Raw genomic sequence first — 14345 nt, 5'->3', positions numbered from 1 at the left:
CATTCACCAAAATAGAAACATAATTAAAAGAAAGAATAAAATAGAAACATCTATAATATAAAATAATATATATTTATCATAAATATATATTGTACATATTATGAAATCACATTTGTGTATAATATTAAATATAATACTAAGTTACCTATAACAAATATTGATGGTTTAGTAATAAATTTACTTGTCATATTGACAGTTCTCTAAAAAATTAGCCTATTAAACTATATATTCTTACAATTTTTTAACTTGTCATAAAAAGTTCAAAAGTGCAAAAACGGCCAATACGGCCATCAAATTCTAGGCACATTGGACATGTTTTCAAATGTTCCTAAAAACACAATGATTAATGTTTTATTAATGTATAAACTTTAAAATATTGTAAAGGGAAGGGTCTGAAAATTCAAGATTAATAGTGTATGTAGATGAATTTTTTTTGCTTTTAAAAAGGACAATATAACTGGTATTTTACATGTATGTTTATTCTTGTAGTTGAAGGTTAGTGACACATAAAATACAAGTAGATTGTTTGTAATTATATTATAAGATAGTAACGAGTGTTGGTTCATAATAAATTATATTTTGTGATGTGGAATTTCTTTCTTTAACATTGTCTTTAGGTTATCAAGACACAAGAATTAGTTCACTAGTTTCTGTTTAATTAGAATAAGTAGTATAAAGATGATTTAGTCATATAAATAATAAGATGCAAGTATGCAACATTCAAATTTGGCAACAATAAGCAATGATTGGTCAAAGTGGATGTTCTTATTTTTGTATATGATATTTTTAGAGTTTTGGTTAGTGTACCATTAAAAAGATCTTTGGTGACACATAAGTAAATAAATGTAACAAGTGATGTGAAGTGTCAAAGTTCCCGTGAATAGTGCAATTCATTTAGATCTTCAAAAATGTATAGGGCTTTGTGATTTGATTGGGGAAAAATTTAAGCGCTTAGGTTGTAGCCCTATAAAGGGAACTTCTGAGTCAAATGATAGTTGAACAAGTTGTACATGTATATTGAAATTATTTTGTCTTCAAAATTTTTTGTTGATTTTATGTCTTGAATTATATGAATGAGTTAGATTGTGATAATTTTGTGAAAAAAATGTGTAAATTTGTTAAGCTTGTTTTGAGCAAGTCTTTAAAGAACCATCTTATTGCTTAAATAAATAACATATCCATAGTAGCATCATTAATTTAAAATATGTTTAATAATTAAAAAATTAATTAAATTCTAAAAATATATTAAATGTGAAAATTATGTAAGACCGTTTGATATAAAATTGACAATATATATATATATATATATATATATTTTAAAGGGCTCATTAGTTAAAATTAATATAATTTATTTTGTATTGGTTAAAAATTTTGTCAAGTTAAATAATATGATAATAAATTATATTTATTAACTTAATTATATTTAATTCTAATATTGTAAAAATGCATAAGTCAAAATAATATATTTTTAAACAAAATCTATCAATCCAATTGTAAATAGATAAAGTTGTTATTAATGAATGACATAAAGTTGTCATTAATGAAATGAAATGACATTGTTTCATATGTAATAACAAAAATCTAGAATTAACTAGTGGTAATTGTAAAGATTCTTAATTTTTTTTGCATGACATAAACCTATCATTAATGACATGACATATATTTTTTATTAAGTGGAAATAAATTATCTCCCTACCAAAATTAGTATAGGCCAATAGAATTGCTTAAAATTGTGATTATAAAATCATGAAAAATAAAGAAAGATATAAATATTTGAAATTGTACTTAAATTTTTTAATTATATCATTTGATTCGTCAATTTAATTGGAAAAGTGAGTTGAATGGATGCAATAGTATCCTTGGCAGAACTAATAAAATACTCCTGTGAATAATAAAGAACCATCAAAATACAAAGTTTGAAAATTAAATTAAAGTTGAATGTGATGAATAAATACATGAAAATTTATTAATTGAAACTATCATTTCAATTATCTAGTGGTCACTAACTAATTAGATTTAGACAAAGGGCCGAGGAAAAGACATATGATCCCAATGGAGCTTTATACTATTTTTTATTATATTCAAAATTCTCGCATATAGTTTATCCTCTCTTAAAGACAAGGTGACACTCTATCCTCTTACCTTTTCATTATGGTGGCTAAAGTGTTGGGAAGATTGGTTTGCATGTTGGCAGAGTCGAGAGACATAAAAGGTATCCATTTTGCTACTACTCTACTTCCTAAGGTTATACAACAATTTGTGGATGACACTTTCCTATTTGGTAAATCCTCTATCTAGGAGGCTAGAGCTTGGGGAAATCTACTCACTAACTATGAGGATTGTTTAGGTTAGCAAATTAACTTGGTAAAAAGTAAGGTCTATCTTTTAACATTCCTGAAGTATTGCAGGTTAAGATTAAAATGTCTTGGGATGTCACTCTGTGAACCTCCCAAACACCTACCTGGGTCTCCCCTTATGATCGAGGATGTTTCCACCACTTTCTATAACAATGTTCTAGAAAGGATACAAAAAAAGCTTGTTGGATAGAAAGGTAAAATACTCATGAGCAATGTGGGGAAACTCTAGCTAATAGTGGCATCTCTATAGGGTATACCTATCTACTTTCTTTCTATTTTCAAGATTAATCAAAGTATGGCTTAAAAACTCAAAAAATTGCAAAGGAACTTCCTATGGTTTTGTATGGAGGGGAGAAACAAGTTGAACCTTGTTAACTGGGACACTGTTTGTAAACCCAAAGAGAGGGGGGTTAAGAATGAGAAGAATTATTGATCTAAATAAAGCACTTCTCACCATAATGGGGTGGAGATTGTTGGACAACAAGACCATGTGGGAGAGAATCATGAGGGCTAAATATCTTGCTAACACCCATTTCAAATATAATCTCCTTAATAATGATCTCCCGAGTAGCTCTAAGTTTTGGAGTAGAATTCTTAAGAATAGGTCCCTTCTGAGGAAAGGGGTGAGATGGTTGGTGGGAAATGGTAAAAGAATAAGATTCTTGGAGGAAAACTAGCTTGGGGGGGGGGGAGGACCACTAATCTATAGCAAGTTCAGTGACCTATAGGAACCTTTAAAAAGAATGGTGGGAGAGAAGGTGGTTAACTATATTGATGTCCAAAGGAAATATAAATACCTATCCACTATTGGTATTCCTAATAGAGAGAACCCCATTATTAAAGAATTGGAGGAATTCTTAAGCTACCACAAACTCCCCTTACATGCTCAACCTGATAAGGTGGTTTGGGATAGGAGGACTGATGGCCAATTCTTAGTTAATTTAGCCTACCAACTTATATTTGAAAAGGATCAGATGCCCATCAGGTGTACAAAGATCTAGATTAGTTGCTTGCTACCAAAAGTCAATTTCTTCTATTGCATGGTCATGCATGGAATGATCTTAACAATTGACAAGATAAGGAGGAGAGACATACCAATTACTAATAGATGCAATCTCTAGAAGGAGAAAGAAGAAAGCATAGTGCACCTTTTTCTTGAATGCCCCTATAGTTTAAGGGTATGGTCCTACATTTGGAGAAAATTTCCATTGGACGAGGTCATGAATAGAGGAATGGAATAGTTTGTGGAGAATTGGAATTGTCCCTTCTACCACCTCCAACTTAGAATCCTTTGGAATATCCTCACCCCATGCATTTGCTGGGGTGTTTGAAAGGAGAGGAATAATCAACCCTTCAAGGATGAAAAAAGGGGGGAGGAGATAGTGGGAGAGATATTGAGGAAGATTGTTATGGAGAATGTTATGGTGGCCAAGTACAAAGCCCCACATAAACCCCCAAGCATGAAGGATGGGGAGATTGCTAGAAATTGGAACATTCTCCCAAATTTCAAGCACTTTGAAAACTCAAAAATTTTAGCAAGAAGTACTTGTTGGATCCCTCCAAAAATGTCTACTATCAAGCTCAATTTTGATAAGGTGGAAAGAGATGCTTTGGTGGCTATTGGAGGTGTGCTATGAAATGCTAGGGGAGAAGTGTTGTTAGCCTACTTGAGGAATCTCGAATAGGTAACTAATAACATGTTAGAGGCCATTGCCTTACTTTGGGGTCTTAAATTTCCCATGGGGATTAAGGTTAGGAAATTAACCATAGAAGGTGATTCTAAACTTATTATTTACTTTGTCCAAGGGCATGCTCAATCGGGTTGGGCTTTACATTTCATAATGGGGGACATTTGGCAATTCCTAATGGACCTTGATCAATATGAGCTACAACACACTTTTAGGGAAGGCAATGCAGTGGTGGATGCTATGGTAGGCTTGGGATTTAAATTGGATAGCCTAAAAAGTTGGATGAGTACTGAAATGCTACTAAATTACATAAATTCCCTCATATGTAGGGAAAGGACCCCGCTAAACTATGTTTGATGATTATCCAAATTTGGAGAACTTGGATTTTTGGCAGCTTTCCTAATAAAATGATGGTTAAGATCATCTTAAAACATGACAAGACATTTAAAAAGGATTGGTTATGTGGATTTCATCATGTAAGGGCATAGAAAAATGAAAGAAATTAATAACCCCGACTCTAAAAAAAGTGCCATCATTTTTTTTACGATACGAGATGGTTATAGAAAAATTCATCATTATTATTACTATAAGATCATTAAGGAATGCTCAGATTATTGAAACTCTCTATAATGATGTTTTCAGATGGCCTAAACATTCTAGATATTACATCCCCTTGAAGGGTAAGGTAGAAGCCATTTTAACTACTGGACACACCATTTTTAGCCCTACTTCTATGATTTCCTGGGTAGTGTTTTTCTTGCAAATGAAAATTACCAAGATTGTGGAAAATGATATCATTGAGGAGTAAGTTCTCATGGATGGGGACCTTAATAGACTAGAGCCCATGAAGATGGATGATTTCTCCAAAAGCTAGGAAACCTAGATAATGCTGAAGGAAGTGAGGTTTATCCCATACATGCAAGCCATAGTTGGCTATGATGAGAATTATTCACAAAAATTTGTTAGTAGCTAGAAGGATAGAAGGGTCACAATCAATGGTATCACATTCCAGGTGAATGGGGATACCATAGCTATGGCGATGGCCCTTGACATAACTAGCAGGAAGTGGCAAAAGATCAGGAAGGTGGCAGATGAAGCTAGTTTATCTAGTTTTTTCAAAGGTGACAAATCGTTGCATAGGTATCATGGCATTTCTCAAGGGGATAAGTTACTAGAGCCTTGGGACGATGTATGCCTAGTCATAATGAAGTATCTCACCCTGGAAGGTAGATATGGTGTGTATTATTTTTACGATTTCCCTTTGCTTTATCACTTTCACAATAGGGAGTTGATCTACATTCCCTTTTTACTATTGCATGCCCTAGAAGAGACAATTATGGATGTCAAGGAGAAAAAAAGAAAGGGGCTAATTTGACCATTTATTTCAGTTCTACCTAGCCCTTTTCCCTCCCATAGTCATATCCATTAATAATTTCCTTCCCACTAGTTCCCCTCTTCATCTTGAGCTTGTGGGTGGTAGCTATGCCCCTACTCCATAACCCTCAACATGCCAAACCCTGGTCAAGAGTAGGAAAAACAAAACCATGGTTTTGGATCCAAGTGCTAATAAAAAAGTTAAAATTGAAAAGAGGGTGGAAGTGGAGATTGGGGACTCAAATGATGAGTGTTGTGGGAACAGAAGAAGATTAGGTAGGCTTGCTAAGACCAAGGATAGATTTAAACAAATGGACAGATGCTCTCAAGAGGAGGATGAGGAAGGGATTGATTCCAAAGAGAGTGCTAAGACCTCAGGGGATGATAAGGAGAACTTGAAGGAGGATACTGATAACAAAGAGGAGGAGAAATGGGATGACACTATTGATGTCACCTGGGATTTTGAGGCAAAAAACCCTACCAAGGACCCTTCCCATGACCCCACCCATATTTCTGCCACTTTCACCCTATTATTTATTTCTAACTAGACAAACCCTAAGTCTGAAAAAGCCTCCCCTAAACCTATTTATTTCCCTATAAGGCTTGATGATTTGGAAATATTAAGGGCCCCCACTAACAATTGGATGTGCAGGATAAGAGGAATTCCTTTGTGAATTGTAACAAAGAAATAAAGATAGGTACTACAGAGGAGGTGGTTGTTACTCCCATAGGCATCCAAGAACTAAAGGATCCATGTCAAGCTCTAGAGGAAGGGTTCACCTTCTTCTCCAAATTCTCCTTGAAGGTGACACATGTAGCAGTGACCACCTTCTAATTGCTAGCTTATGAGAAGGAGGAGGAAGGCCTGGGTAAAGATGATTAAAAAATTCTCTAGAATTTCCTTGCAGAGGACTGGGCTAAGGTTTTACTGGCTAGGAAAGGAAAGAAGAAAGATGTATATTAGTGGCCTCTCTAGTGCCTGGTATTTTTTGGTTATCTGTTGGTAGTTTCCTTCCGTCTAATTTAGATGGTTTTGGTTTTTTGGTGGAACTTGGGTTTGGGCTATGGGTGGTATGATGTACTGACCACCTACATGCCCTTTTCTTAATTTGTTAAACTTTTTTAGTTTTAAGAACATGAACTCTAGTACCTTTATTTTACTACTATTTTTGTTGTAATGCACTAAGGGGTCTATTTGGTTTTCTACTAGTTTTCTACTAGTTTTTTGTTGGTAGTTACACCACCGTTGTATAGGGCGATCTTTCTTATTTTGGCTACTTTTATATGAAAAAAATTATTAAATAATTAAAATTATTTTTCTAAAATAATTATAATAAATTTTATTATCCTCCTTGTTTATATCTTTAAAATAAGTCTAGTTTTATGAAAGCCTATGTAAAACTCCTCGAGTTATTTCATATTTCTCAAAATGCTCAAATTATTAAAAAGAAATGAGCTTTAAATGTTTTTAATGCTCAAAATATGAGTAATCATAACTTATAAAGGTGAAAATTTCTCAAAATCTTAGAATTGAAAACTAAACTAGTTAAAAAATGTTCAAACAAATGAGCATGCATAACTCAAATGTTTTGAGTGCTCAAAACATGAGCATATAAAACTCAAAGGTTTTGAGTTCTTAGAAAGAGAATACATAAGTGAAATGGTTGTGAATGCTCATAAGATTAGCACACATAATTATAAGAGGTTGTCAATGCCTAAAAAAACACTAAGAGTAACTAATAATAATTATGAATATTTGACAAAAATTGAACCTTAAATAATGATAATAATTAAATGATGAATTTTTAAAGAATGAGAAACTATAACTAAAAGAGTTTGTTAATTCTTGAAAAATTGGCATCCCAAACTAAAGGAAGGTGTGGATATCTAAAATCTTGAGCATCGTTAACCCGCTTAAACCATTCCATGAAGGCTAAAATAAAGCATACTAATTTCTAGAAAAGAGTGGAGTTTTTTGTTCAAGTTATAGGAATCTTCCAAAGCATGAAAGAGAATTGAATAATGTTAATGGATTCAAAGATCGCTAAAAAGAAGTGGGATCTCATGAAGGAAATGCAATGACTATGGGAAATTCACCAAATAGATTTGTTAAAATTGGTTTTAGAATTTTGAAGCAAATATAATTGAAAGGCTTGTGATAGAATCTATTAAACAAGGAATGGGATTCTTGCATGCATCAACATGATGGAACCATCCAGAGAATATTGAATCACTTAACAGAGTGAATTAGATAGAATGTTTAACATGTGTGCACAAAATGGATTTCATGAAGAAACTCTCCAAATATATGAATTAATACATGCCAAAAATTAAGGCATTTCTTAAAACATACACATAAAAGATGGTAGCATGCGAGTTTTGAATACTAAGAAGATTTACCTAGAAGCACAAGAGGTACCCATAGAAGCTTACAATTAGTTTCGTAGATGAAGGAAACATGTTGTCCTTAGATCTTGAGAAAAATATATTTCTTAGATAGTAAGGATGGAAATGCTCTTCTAAATATTCTTGAATTTCTTTTACTAAAGATACGACCAATGTATTTGCTAAAAATATTTTTGGAAAGAGGTTTTACATATTTTGAAGAAATGCAATTTACACGTATAGGTGTGGACATCAAATTTGATAGAGAAATCACGATTAGACATATATGCAAAAATTTGAATGCATATACAATTTCCTTGAAGTGTCTTATTGAATGCCTCATGGTTGTAGTTGTTTGAAGTAATGGTTATTCTGAGAGGGGGTGAACTAGAATAGAGAGGTTTTCACATTTTTGAACTTTGTTCACAAAATTTAGATGCATAAATGAAATTCAAAATAACTTTATACACAAACTAAATATGTAAATAAAATGAAATATATCAGAGCAATATATACAACTCACAAATAAAGGGACATAACATTTTGTGATGAGTGGGAAACCCTCAAAACCTTTCAGCTTTCTCATACGGAAAAACTAACTCCATTGGAACTTGTCATCTTTATTGAGAAACAACTCTTTGTTACAGTAGAAACTACTATTGCGTAGGGTTTCAACCATTTTCTTCCTTTTAAAATATGTTTCGTCAAAAATTGTTTACATACATAATTGTATGTCTTGAACACATACACCTATATATATAAGCAATCCTTATGATTATGCTTTAAATGATCAAAAAAATATTCCATACACAAAGAAATATGACTTTATATTTTTATTTTCACTTAACATTTTGACACACAATCACATTCTCTTATATAGGGATATACTGAAGATATTTACATTCATTAAAAAATGAACAGTTATGAAAACTAATAATATAGACAAACCCTCAAAACTGGGTCAACAAATATTTGATTTGAAGTCTTCATATTTCCAAAGGTATGTTACATATTTCAAAACATTTCTTCTTTTCTTTCTAAGAGAGGAACTAGATCGATATAGTAACAAGATTGAATATAACCATAACTATTCTTCAAAAGAAATCCCTTTGATAGGATTAAAAACTCTTAAATATAGCAAGAACAAATTATGATGTAAAATAGTTTCCACAATCAAACTGCTATACTTTTCAATTTGAGTCACATCTTTAATCATGTTGAAAAGCATTCTTTCTTTTCCACATGAAAAGAAAATAATTTTCATTTCTATTCAAAATAATCAAAATCATTAAGAATGCAAAAAATAAATTTTTCTTTAATCTAAATGTTGGTTAAGAAAAATTGAAATTGTCAATCGTAAATAAACCATCATGGATATATTTCTTTTCATCATTATACAAAGGAACTACTACAACAGTCATTATGACAGCAAAAGGAAGTGTTTACAAAGAAATGCAAAGACATCTAAAAAAAGAAAAAATATTTTCTTTTCCAAGAACCAACCTTTAACAACCATTTATGTCTCCATCGACCTTTATCAAGAGAAATGATCAAATCAACATACATGCAACTGAGAATAGTAAATACCTCTTTTACCTTGACCTCTTTCAGAAGCAACATCTATGTACCTTTCTTTCAAAACCTCTCAAAATATGCAATGGAGATCACAAATGAAAAATATAATAAAGAGCATATTAGAAAAGCAAAAATCATGATTCCTTGAAAATAAAGCTAATCACATTACCTTGCTATGAAATTATTCTCAATTATGACTCTCAATATTGTGTAAAATATTGGAAACCCACATACCATCTTTGGCAATAATTTCATGACGACTATTTTTTTAGAAAAAACTTGTTGCAATAAAACCGAATCATGGAAAAATCAATGTCATGAGAGATACAAAAACATGACCTTTGACATATCAAAAACCCATAACTAGTTCGATCAAAAACTTCAAAGGAACAATCAATATAATCATCATAGTTGCATCCTAGAAAACACAATGGAGAAAAGATATTTTTTTCTTCAAAAAAAAATATTTTTCCATTTTGCCCAAAAATATATTTGATGTTTGTTTGAAGTTTTTTATACCTTGTTGCCACATGGTTAGTTAACCACCAAAAAAGCTTACTTATGATCATCATAAATTAAGCTTATTTAACAAATTTATCACTAACCAAGATAACCAAACATACATCTATGATATTGAAACATTTTTAAAACATTTTTTGAATTTTCTAGTTGTTATAGCAATTTAACTTGCACCTTTTTACATTGCATCAAGGACAACATTCCCAACAATAGTGTCTCATGCAATTTAAAAATTACAAGATTTGTAGAAAGATTGAAAAAGGTATTTCCTTGTGAAAATGTTTAATTTGGAATAAACATCATGACCTTCTTCAACACCCTTCCTACTTGTGCCAAAATGGAACCTTTGGAAAATACACAGAAAGATTGTAAACTATTCAACATAATGCTTTAGAGAAATTTGGTCTCATGATATAGGTAATGATTGCAGGATATCTATGAAATGTATTTGATGGTAACAACTTAGAAGGTTTCATATAAATTCAATTAGCTATTGTATAGCCAAATTCCACAACCATAGTTGTATTTTGCCTGACCATGCTTGATGGGAACCCTTGAAGATAAAGAAAAATGAATTCAATAATGATGATCTTCTTATTAGAATCACTTGATATCAAAGTTGAGTTTATCTCTAAAGAGATTGGAGATCTATTTTCTAATAGGTTATAAGTCAATAGAGAAGTTATAGATTGCAAGAAGTATGTAGAATTTGTTGAAGATTTACACATACCTATTTTTTGTTGTTCCAAGAAACCAACCTATCACCATGAAAAAATGCACCACCACTAGTGCTATGTTTATCCTTAGATCCACCCCAATCTATATTTGTATAACCAATCAAAGTGAAATAATTATTATGTGGATAACATTGGCCAAAATCAAGAGTACCTTGAATATACTTGAATATTCTATTAATTACATTAAGATGGGACTATTTTTGAGAAGATTGAAAATGAGATACCATACATACAACTTGCATTAGATAAGGTCCAAAGGTTGTTAGAATAATCATCATCTTTGATCAATTTGCATTTGGTTTTCATAGGTGTGCTAACATGGTTTCAATTAGCCATGTTAAGTTTCTTTAACATTTCCCTAGCATACTTTGTTTGTGACAAAAATTGTTGACCCTAAATGTTGGAATACTTTAGAATAACTGGGAGGGGGGGGGGTTGTGGGGGTGAATCGATAATCCAAGGTCCGGATGTATAAATATAACTTTTCATAGCTTAGTGAACCCATAAAACATTTGACTTCATGCATGCATCCTTAAGATTATGCAATCACTTAAAACTTGTAAGTTACTGTTAAATCAACTTGCAAAAATGTAAACATGAAAGATAACAAATTCATCAAAACACTTGACACAATGATTTACATGGAAATCCAATTTGGGAAAAACCACCAGTAACATGCTACTCTTTTTCACTCTTCTAAAGTGATGCCCTATTAAAGGTTACAATACACACTATTAAATGTGACCCTATTAAAGGATTTCAATCACACTATTAGGAGTGAGCCTTGTTAGAGGACTTTAGACCATTCACTCATAATGTCACCTGATTAAAGGATTTACAAGTGACGGTTAGGTCAACCTTAATCCAAAGCATTTACCCTAGACTAATACAATTATTAAAGAGTAATAGTAAGGCTTGATTTGATAACAACTTACAACTCCATTTGCAGATTACAAATCTTTGTTTCAGTCCTCCATTCTACTTGGCCTTCACTCATTGCAATTCTGATAGCTTGGTCACCCTTCAAGCATTCATACCCTTAAGCCTTCTTGCTTAACATGTCATCGCAAACTCTTCTCTTAGGTCACTTGATGAAGAAAAACCCTTGTCTCCTTGACTTCCTTAGGTTCTTGCACATGACTACCTTTACTTCTAACTAGTCATTCCCATAAATAGGAAATAAAGATCTTTTTCTACTCATTCTCCATTGTCCAATTAAGGGTTTGGATGGAATAGGTAGGATATAATGAATCTATCCCACATTCCATATCTTTTCTAGAAACTTCTTCTTGAATCCTCTTTGAATTCGCCTAAAAATAGTTTACCTTGAATTATGTGCCTCTAGCTTATCAATCTTATCTTCCACCTAGTTTACATAATCCAACAAAAAGAACTTGTCAACTCAGATCCATCGAATTCACAATGATTTAAATAATGTGGCCACTCAGCATTATCTTTCTTCTAATGCTTGACACATACTGTGTTGCTCAGCATCCTTTGTAAGATCACTTGGCACAAACTAAAGTTTACTGGTGCTCGCCATCAACTAAAATTTGCTCGACATCCATTGTTCTGCTTGGCATACACTAGAATAGACTCTTACTCAGCTTCAACTAATTTTATGCTCGGCTTGCACTTACTTTGCTTAGCACCTACTATCCACTCAGTCAAGCTTGGAAAAAAAAAATTGTGTAACTTGTTCTTCTAAACTTTCTTAGTGTAACCAACCTTTCTAACCTTAAGTAGATTATCAATACATCATGTTATCACTATCTTAACTGATTCTTGTACTCCTTTACATAATCATAACTCAACCTTTCCTCTAGATGCTATTGTTACATCTTTTGATCAAATCTTCTTCATCAACCAAATAAGTGATAGTCCTAAAATCATATAAGCAGTTGTCTTACTAGAAAATAGTAGAATTGACATTAGTGAAAAAATAATGATTGAAACATACAATCTCTTTTCAATCAATTATCAACAATATCCCTCTTTGGCATTGATGGAAAACCAAACTGATCAACCAAACTAACTAGGTTAAAATAGTAAGACAATACCAAAAATAAAATGGTTCCTTGTATTGAAATCTCTTCCTCTATCAATAACTTCCATCTTCTGAATAGGTTACAAAACTCTTCATTATAACTCCCTCTGAATTACTTCTTGTATCTCCCTCTTACTAGGTAGATATGAGGATTTATTCTATCTTTGTTCTCCTAATCAACAATTATCTCCCTCTAAGATCAGTAAATCTCTTTTTATCTCCCTTGGTCAGCAATTACCATTCCTTTCTCCTTCTGATCAGTTAATCTCTCCCTCTTTGACAACAATCCCAAAGATGTGTCATCTTAACATGCAGATATAAGCTTCTCCAATTTCTCTAGTTTCTCCCTCTGTCACCTTACTTGTGACTGATTTGTAGTTTTAGCTCTTTGATTACTTTAGGTAGCTCCTAAAGTAAGATTCTTTACATCAATGTGTAACATATGAACATCATCTTGTTTGGTTTAGGGCACTCCTCTTGTTACTTAGATAGCCTTTGATAGGGGTATCACCCCTAGTTTACCTCTTAGATACTCATGAGCATCCTCAGGTAATGCTTTTGTGAAGATATCAGCAATTTGCTCTTTTTTATTAATATATTCCATCTTCACCTCTTTATCTTGGACTAATTCCCTCAAGTAATGATACTTGATTGCAATGTGCTTAGTTTTTGTGTGCATCATAGAATTATTTGATATATTGATAACAATTGTATTATCATAATAAAGTATCACTGCTCCTATGATCTCTTCCTTCATACGTTTGAGTAATTGTTTGATCCAAACAATGTTTGTACAATTTACATTAGCAATAACATATTCAACTTCAGCAATAAATTGTGAAGTGTAGTTTTGCTTCTTGCTAGTCCATGTAACTAGCCTCTTGCCTAAGAAAAATGCTCCTCCACTGGTGCTCTTTTTGTCATTGATATTTCTAGCCCAATTAGCATCAATGTAGGTTCTTAATTCAAATTTCTCATTCTTCTTATAGTATAGACCATACTCCTCTGTTCCTTTTAGATATCTCATTATTCTCTTTATAGCCATCAAGTGATTCTCTCTGGGATTAGCAGAGAATCTTACAACTATCCCTATAGATAATGTAATGTAAGGTCTACTATGTACTACATATTGCAATTTTCCAATCATAGACCTATATAATGTTTGATTCACCTCATTCGAATCATCATTCTTTGACAACTTGTGTCCTATCACCATAGGTGTACTTATTGGTTTGGAATCCTCCAATCCAAAAGTTTTTAGTATTTCTTTGGCATACTTTGACTAAGTGATTTGTATACCATACTTCAATTGATATACTTGCAAACCCACAAAAAAATTGATCTTTCCGAACATAGACATTTTAAATTCTTGCTTCATTTGATTTGCAAAATCCTTACGTAAAGCATCTTGACCTCTAAATATGATATCATCAACAAAAAATTTAGATAACAAAATACCTTTTTCTTTCTCTATCTTCATGTATAGATTATTGTTATCATCAGTCCTTTCAAATCCAATCTTCACAAGATAATTATGATGTCTCACATACCATGCTCTTGGTGCTTGTTTCAAACCATATAAAGCTTTGTGCAATCTAAAGCATCTCTTACTAATTTGAGTTCCTTCATTCTTAGCAAACATGTATCATTTCTCAATCTATTT

The sequence above is a fragment of the Cupressus sempervirens genome, chromosome 5 (genome assembly GCF_028749045.1).
Source record: "Cupressus sempervirens isolate cs-2001-9-10 chromosome 5, ASM2874904v1, whole genome shotgun sequence".
In the NCBI taxonomy this organism is placed as follows: Eukaryota; Viridiplantae; Streptophyta; class Pinopsida; order Cupressales; family Cupressaceae; genus Cupressus; species Cupressus sempervirens.
The sequence above is the reverse complement of the archived record's forward strand: the minus strand, read 5'-3'. Positions refer to the sequence as shown.